This window comes from Dysidea avara, chromosome 1 (genome assembly GCF_963678975.1).
Source record: "Dysidea avara chromosome 1, odDysAvar1.4, whole genome shotgun sequence".
Classification (NCBI taxonomy): Eukaryota; Metazoa; Porifera; class Demospongiae; order Dictyoceratida; family Dysideidae; genus Dysidea; species Dysidea avara.
Window position 1 is genome coordinate 47,947,001 of NC_089272.1, and position 9,415 is coordinate 47,956,415.

Below are 9,415 nucleotides of genomic sequence, written 5' to 3' on the forward strand. Positions count from 1 at the left end.
CAAAGCTCAGACTCAGAGGTCGGCATTCTAGCGACTAAATATGTTCACCAGGATATATTAGTGTCAAAAGCAGCTTTAAGGGAAGCTTTGGATTCTGCTTCGCAGAAGTGTATTACAGCATCTCAAAGAATATTTATGGCTAGGGATTGTCGTGAGTGGTTTCCTGCCTCCCCAGACTGACTCTTTAGTTAGTTAAATGTACATGCATGTATACTTTCTTTATGTTTTGCACTCCCTTGCCATGCCCACCCAGGCATTTTTAACCAACCCTGTCTGGTGGTCGCATGTGACCGAGGATTCCTTAATGTTAGTGTAAATGTCTGTGTCTCATATAATAATAATGGTTTTCTCTCTCTCTTCAGCTAGTGAATATAATAAGTTTGGCATTGTAGCTATGTAACTTGGACAACACTGATCAAGCAGCATGGACTCAGTAGCTAGCTAGCTCTTCATACTGGCTCAGTGTGATGATTTCTTGTACCAAAATTTAACTACCGAATGTCCAGCTTATATATATATATATATGGGCTGCCACTATAGTGCCATTAGGCAATTTGCAGTTGTAGCTGCTCGTATTATATACATATATGTACAAGTGTAATATTTCTTGTAGCAGATGTATCATGTATATAAATATACCTCACCATTTTTAGTACATGCCATGGAGATGGCTAAGTTGGACTGAGATTCAGAATAAAACTATGTACTATATGCATCTATACACCAACATCAAGATCATGCATGACAAGTAATCATGCCGTGTGTACACTAACATAGCATTAACTGTAAGGATTTCACTTTTCATTTACAGTTTTTACAAAACCATTTTTGTCCTGATACAATATTGTTATCAGTGCCTATGTACTCAAAGTGAAACCATTCTTTACACGTCATTTGGCCACATCACACCATTTCTTTTTTCTTGTCATTTGGTGACCTACAGTAACAATACACTTCTGTTTTCACAATCTTTGATTGAAGCACTCTTCTCTCCCTGATAGTCGGAAATAGGGCCATTCTTTTAGTCTCAAGGCAAGTAAGTAAGTGTTCTCTCATCAAGCCTTGATTGTACACAATTGATGATGGATCTTGTCCATGGGCAATACTGGTAATATAAGCGGCTGCAAACAGTCCACAATCATTGTCTCCAGATTGTTTGTTAACATTAGCAATTCCAACGGTAAAATACTTGTTCTTGGTAAACACAAGTTGCAACAGCAGTAATCTTGTGTGCTCATGGAGCAAAGAGTACTTAGAATCATATAGAATAACATCAGCACTATCAGCATTTCCACTAGCTGATGCTACTACCCAATGATTACGGTTTACCAAAAGTATCTGCAACGATGTCAATCCAGTGGGCATTGGTGTCATTTTCTGTAAATCTTGCTTGCAAAGAATGAATATGAGGAAATTGGCACTTCAACCTTGGCTGTTAGCTAGGTATTATTGAAAAAGCACAACATGGCATGCAATTCAGTCCTCAATTTAGTCTCAACACTATTAAGCCTGTTGATTTTATTCAAGGATTAGGCTTTTAACCTAGCTTGACAAAACTTCTTGATGAAACGTGATTTAACACGATTTAACAGCAAAGTTTTGTCCTCCATACGCGTCCATACGCGAAGTGGTTTGTTTTCTATGTACCTGTCATCATTTAGTCTGCCTTCCACACCTCGCTCCAAGCTGCCCTCGCATCTGTCCAAGTCCTGAGCCAAATCCACTGCAGCTTCAGACATTGAGCTAGCACTGATTGAATAACCAACTATTGTACAACACAATCAACACCTGAGCTATTGCCAGCTATCACAACGTACCAGTGTTAGCAACAGACAAAGGTGAGCTCTTGCGTTAGCCAAGTCAGTGCAACGAGTCAACGACACGAGGTAACACCTCCAGCTGATCGCGAATTTTTCGTAGATCACGTGATCAATATCCGGGAAAATCTCGTGATAAGATTCAAAGATTCAGGCTCAAGGTGTACGAGATTCAGGTTGCGTTGCGGACCCCTCGATGCAACTCCTTTATGCGTACTTGCGCAACGTGCACGAAACGGGGGCACGAAAGCTATATGGAGCAAGTGCAAGTGAGTAAGTGGCGTTGCTAGGACTGCTGTAGTTACTTTGCCTATCCAGTTCAGACGTAAACACTTGACTGTAACCGGTGATTAAAGGCGAAGCCCGATCGTCAAGGTGAGATTTCACACACGCAGTAAAGCTATGTCTAGAAATATGTCAACTTCTCCATATATATGTCTGCTTTCTAAGAGTCTGCTATAACAGAAAGAAATATGAACATTCTATAGACACTGTATATTTATGTTTACAACTTAATAAACTATATGTATTATTTCTGTGGTCAAGTCCTACTGCCAAGACAAGTTTTATCAGGGAACACCAAGACCTTAAGGGAACTAAGTGATGTAGTAACCCCGATGGCTCAAGGCTGTAGCATCTCGAGTTTATTTAATTTAATTTAATAATGCTTTACAGCACAAGTGCTGAAGGTCTGTTGGTTCTCTGAAGCATTTTGCTAATGGAAAAGTTTGGGTAGGTACAGGCAACCAAGTACATGATGCACCCCTCTCACAATTGCACAACACTGAATAGGTGCATGTTAGAATAATAATGTTGAAAGTGGAAAATTTTGAAATTTGAACAATACAAGATTGAATCTGGGAGCATTTTCAATGGAAATTGTGTACCTGAATTAAGTATTGTCATACATATTAACTACACAAGTAGATGAATGAAGCCTTTTAAACAGACCAATGCACTTCATTGTATGTATAGGTGCAGGCAGATTTGCATAACAGAACCAACTACATGTTTCCAGTGAATGTTCTATTAGAGTAGTTAGCTGACTGCTCTATTAGAGTATCTCGATCTTGTACACCTCCAATGCTGATCCAGGTCCTTGTTGCATAAACTTTAGCATAAATCCACTGATAATACCTTGGAAAAATGTTTAGCTATAAGGTGGTTTTATGAGTATTTGTATTATTAGTGATCATGTAATTATGCTAAGATAAAATTTCATTATAATACTCAGCATATTGATCAAGTAAAGCCTAAATATGAAGGGGGGGGGGGGGCTTCAGCCCCCAAAGCCCCCCCCCCCCCCCCTGGATCCGCCCCTGGTTACTGTCTGTAACAGAGTGTCAACTTTTAGTCATTTCAAGTTGATCTGTTGTTTCATGGAACATCTCTGTCCCACCATTTTATAATGTCAAATTTAAAATTCAGTAATTAAGTTTCATAAGTTAAAACTATCAGTTAATCCTTAAACCCCACAAAGAAAGCACTGAAAATGCGTATGCCAATATATCAGTTTTTACGCATGGCCTCAAACAAAGCTAGCGCTATAAACTCTTGGATCTGTTGACCCCACGACCATGCAATTGTGCCATTACATTTGTGAGGCCCTTAGTACCTCAGGCCCTTAGTAGAGCCCTCGATAACTTAGAGATAATGAGTTACTCTCTAGAATTCCTATGGATATAATTACATGAAAATAACAAGGAGAAAATATCCTGACCACCTGGTAGACTCCTGTAAGCGTTCGAGCGTAAATCGGATGGCTGCAGGTTCGAGGCTACCTAGGTCCAGTCATACCTATAATCTAAAGGCAGTATATAAAATATCTACAGGAAGAAAATATTATGAATTTTATGTGGAAATGTCTCCAAATTGCAGTATTTTAGCATCTATTTTTCAAAATTTTCCTTGGGGGGGGCATGCCCCCAGACCCCCTAGTTCCAGCATGCTTTGCATGCTGGGAAGTGTGCTTCACACACCCCCACCCAAGAGATTAGTACCTTGAGTTAGCCCCCCCCCCCCCCCCCCCCCCCCTTTTATAATTCCTAGATCCGCCCCTGGTAACATATATAGGCTCAGAATTATTTATACTATCTATATTAGAGCACGAAACACCCTAATATGACAGTCATGTACAACATACTTTTTAAAATCACAACAAAGGAAAAAACCAATTAAGATAACATTTGTTACAGTATGGTGTGTGGGTGGATCACAGGCTGCTGCTACTGTTAGATATCAGTTGTAACCCATATTACAAAAGTAATTGACAATTATCCATGCAATACACTAATACAATATGGTGGGATCTCCATCTCCATGCCGATTTAATCACTTTAAGGTGTTCAGAAAAGTGAATTTGTTTGGATAAATAAAGCCAATTTATTTATATAGGCTACTCTAGTAAAATTTACAGCTGTTAACTAAATACTCTAATAAAACAGTATGCAAATCAACTTTGTACAGTATACAATTTGTATTTAATTTATTTCACTCATTCCTGTTTTAATTTTTATGCACTTAGCTGCATATATACACAATTTTTTGTAAAATCTAACAAAACATTGTTTTGTGTATGATTGGAGAATGAAAGGTGACAGTTAACAGCAAGGTTTGTTATAATTATGTACATAGCTATTAGCTAGTTACATTAGTCAGCGATGCAACCAAAAATTGGTTGATTTTCAATAATGCATAAATAGCATGACAAATGTTTGGCTTGGTTGATTGCTTGGACTGTATGTGTCATCAAGATCAAAGTGTAAATCAACATACATTACAGCCAATAAGCTATCATGCAATACTATCATGGAAGCACACTTTTAACATGCTACTGTATCCCTTTGTGACCTGGTACATACTAGTATTAACATCATTGCAGTCACCATCGATGCACACCCTTTTTGGATGTACCTAAGCAACCCAGAGTTCAAGTGACCTACGTTATACTTGAGGTTGGCCTTTGCTTCTTACTGCACATTGCCATTGAGGTACTCTACTACATATCCATTGATTTCTTTAATCAATTCATTATTATGGGGAATTCATTAGCTCATATATATGTGACCGAATTCGACAAAACAAGGCTTCCATGCACACAATTTTCTGACTTGACTCAACTGTAACTTGGCTACTCAATAAGTTATTGACATAAATTTTTACACAATTCTTCCCTACAGTTGTAAAATAACAGGTCAAAATGTGAATCTAATAGCATACTCACATTGAGTTATGGTGCTTCAAAGTCATAAAAGTGGATGTGTGTGGAAGCCTTAATTTGGTCACATATATATAGTCAGGCAAACCCTTCAATTATTTTCTATTGATCAACGCAAGCTAGTATTGAGTCTACATATACGTTGCCAGCAAAATCTGCCTATTATTGATCGCTGTATCCTATCTACAGCTCTTGACAGCGTATGCCATTATTATATTCACAAATACCACCATTACTCAAACTCAAAGAAATCAATCACCACATTAATTCTCACAACAGCGATTGATATAATTTTCCCATTTTTCCTGTATTTGTTTTTCCTATTTTTCTTTCCTTTTTTTTCCTTTTATATGTTGAATCTATCATAAAAGATAATAGCTATGTGTTACAATGTGTATGTGTCTGTGCGTCAAATATGCCAGCATGAAAAAAAGCATTATAGACTGGAGTGCTATGCCAGCATTATTACATTAGGTTAGTACATGTACTTACTCCCTAATAGAGGAGTCAGTGGGAACTGTACTCGAACAGTCACATTGTAGTGAAATACTCTAATAGAGCATTCACTGATTAAAAAGAAAAAGGAGTGTAATGGGAACAGTGAAGAATATAATAGGTGAATATTGTTTTGGGAAAACCCTGAAAGTATTTTAGACAAAATGTTGAGCATATTTGACTCAAGCCTATCTGTGTGTGTTTGGGTGCGTGTATGCGTGTTGTGTGCATGTTGTGTGTGTGCGTGTTGTGTGTGTACGTGTTGTGTGTGTGTGTGTGTGCATACGTGCATGCGTGTGTGTGTGTTGTGTGTGTGTGTTGTGTGTGTGTGTAGCAACTGCAGCTTATGTATTAATTATATTGCAGTTCATACTGCTCCTATTTTTACCTGTATCGATGTGTAAGACTAACAAATGAAGCTGTTACTTCCCACAATAGTGCAGTAGTCACAACATAGGAGTTTAAAAAATATATTATACTCAAAACTTACGTAAGTATATAATAACAATCAATCACACAGCTATGTAGGATATGAAACAATTTAGCTGAAATGTAAATAATAATATAATGATGAAGATATGTGCTGTGCCCTTGATGCTGAACTGTCATCATGTGTCTCTATCATGCCCAGAGTTGCATATATCTCTTGTCTCCAGTATGGGCCTAGATAATATGTTGAGGATGGCAGCTGAAAGCTGTCATTATGTCTGCTCTAAGGGGTCTATAGCCTTTCCAAGTGCATGTACTTGGCAATCCATAATTGTCTTGACATGTGAGTATGGTACCAGTTCACTTCATATGCACAGTCCCTGGATGTATTTGACAATGGGTTAAACACATGATGAGTTATGACATGTCAAACATGGAAATTTGGAAAGGCTATAAGAACGCTTTTTTGCAGATCTGCTCACATATACTGACGAGAATTTAACATGGAATGAACATCCTACAAGTGTATTGCAGAGAGTTTTATCTAGGATGCATTAATTGCCTTTATCGTCTGCATCCCATACCTAATGACCTTCTTGCTGAAATATATTGTGTATTTGTGCTGCCAATATTAGACTATTGTGATGTAGTGTGGACACCTTCATCTACCACACACTTCAAACAATTTGAGAGACTGTACTCAAAATTTATTAACATCCAATGTCAGTAGTTCCATGAACATTACTTTGACAGAGCGGCAACTATAATCATACAGTCATACAAGTTTACAGAGTTTTACATAAGTACTCACCATCATATATACATGACACTTTTCATTATGCTGTTGACAACTCTTGTAAGTTACAGATCTACTGTTAAAAATTTATACGTTTGTCAGATTGTCCTTATAGTGGTGAAACTTATAGCCAGTATCCTACTACAAGTCAATGTTATGGCACAAGAAAAGTACCAAAAACATACATTTTTGAGTGGATGTGTTAAAGATTGTTATTAAGTAAATATGTAACTGATAACTAACTAGAATGACTGGCCAGTTACTTGCTTTACCCAGTGAGGTTTCACAGTACTAATTTTTTTTAAACTTAATAAATACGTGTGCCATACTCAAAGTGTTGTAACTTTTAAAGTACACATCCGTTGGATATGCAATTTATGTCATTCTACTTGTAATGTAACAAGGATTAAAATGATACCTAGGGTTTTACCCTGAATGCCAAACTGCAAGGCCAAAATTAGCTGTGTAAATAACTTTTTGGTAAGGGAACATGCAAACCCTTTACATACCTGCATAAAATAATCCATAACTCAATGGTGACTGCTCCTATATATCAACTTATGACAAGTTCCGTTAGTTTAGTCATTGAACTTTCTATCAGGCCATACATGACTCATAATCACATGATTAGATTCATAATTAATAGAAATAAAACACATAGCAAGAATTTTGAAACACAGAAATGCAAGTCGCTGCTCTTCATTGCTTCACAAAAAGTAAGCCACTGTAGGTATGGTGTTCATTTAACCTTCTCCAAACAGCCCAGTAAACAGACTTTTGATCAATGTGTAGTTTTAGGCTAAGTTATACCGTGTAATGTTGTGTATGTCTGCATTGATTATCCAGCCTTGTTTATCTGAGTTTGGAAAATAATTTTAACCTTGATAATTGGTGTATGTTGTATTAGAGTTATTGAACATACACCTACCTGTAGTTATCTATATACGAATGAGTCTTAAACTATGCCTAGCTTCTATTGTATTTATGTGAGCAGTAACATGTGATACTCCTCATTAAAAGGTCACTCTGTCATCTCTACACAGGTGGTTCTATGAAACCCATGACATGTGCAACTGACAAAGATAAGACTGAGCAAGTTGATTTGTGTTTTAAAGTGTTTACATGTGATACAGCTATTGGCTACATTGTGTTGATACACTGTGTGTATGTTAAATGTAGAAATTCATGCATGAATGTACTAAAAAGATACAGTGGAACCTGTCTACACCTTTTTCCTTTATAGGCTGGTAGCTACTTTAGAGAGGTGATTCAGAGCGTGCATTCTTCACTTGGGGAATTTCGAGTTTGCCTTTATAGAGAAAATCCCATACAACAGGTGGCCACTAGGACAGGTTTCACTGTATTTATACCCAAGCCACATAAGAGTACAGTGGACTCTTGGTTATCCAAACCCAAATGTATCTCAGGCTATAGTAAAACTGTTCAGATAAGTGAATTGTACTGTTAGGATAACTGAAGCCCATACATTTATATACAGAGCTCTGTTGAACACTCTAATAGAACACACTTGTACTCAAAATATTCTAGTAGAACATTCATTTCCAATTTCGGATAAAAGAGCATCTGCTATAGTACAATACATTTACAGTGATGGTGTTGTGTTTATTATACTGTAGTACTGGTAATTCTAACTCAAGTGGAGATAGTCCTGACTCCCCCAATAGCACTGATGCATTTGTGGTGAACTACAAGAAGGAAAATACAGAGTATGAGTACAGTGTAACCCTCTGGACAGGCTGGGTCACTTTTTGCTAGAGGAATGTTCTAATTTCAAGGGTCTAAGTTTAAATATGTATACAAATGACACCACTGACATGTGTGTCCTGATACACATTCTTTTTTATAAGATAGTTACTTTCCCCAATGTTTTTTGCAATTTCTGCATATGTTTCTGTTTGTCTCCGTAACAACCAGAAGCTGGTTACTGTGAAGTAGCACCAAAGAAACAATGATGTGAGTAGTGTCGTAGGGAATGGAATCATAATTCACTTACATAATACACCCATAACTGCTCTCTTGAAATTTAATACCATTTTTTAACCTATGAATTTCAGACACAGCAAGCTGTTAGTTTTGTTTCCCACTGCACATTGTATGCTGAGTGTGTATGATATGCTTAAATTCAGTAGGTAGTCTAGATTGGCAAGCATGGCCTGAATGCACTGTAGCAATCCACACATACGAGTATGGCAGGACAACACTGTGCACCATTGTCACCAACCAACTTGTAAAGCAGGCAACCACACACATTATAGAGCACGGTATGGTAAATACTGCGTATATATGTGGCAGCAGTTTCCTCTCACTAAATATGGGGTAATATGTTTCCAATAGTAATATAGCAGTTGGTGTTTACTTACATACATACTCTAAACAGAATGGTATCACATCAGAATACAGTGTATTAGGATCAATAAGTTGTGTGTAGTGTGTGCGTAGTGTGTGTGTGTGTGTGTGTGTGTGTGTGTGTGTGTGTGTGTGTGTGTGTGTAATTATTAGTATTCAGTGTATTATGTATGAGAGAACAAGTAGCATATGCAAATATATAGTATATAGTAAATCTTGTGTAGCTAACACGCTAGATGTTGTGTAGGTTGCAATTGTATCAGTTGTTACAACTGAAATTCACAAGCTCTGAAA

At 37.3% G+C, this 9,415-nt stretch overlaps 1 long non-coding RNA gene across 1 annotated transcript; it reads left to right on the forward strand.

Moving 5' to 3' along the window:
• Window positions 1–1,972: 1,972 nt before the first annotated feature.
• On the forward strand, window positions 1,973–7,846 carry LOC136266182 (uncharacterized). The gene is made up of 3 exons (XR_010705932.1): window positions 1,973–2,086; window positions 2,136–2,192; window positions 7,798–7,846. It is a non-coding gene; the product is annotated as an uncharacterized lncRNA (long non-coding RNA).
• The last annotated feature ends 1,569 nt before the right edge of the window (window positions 7,847–9,415 follow it).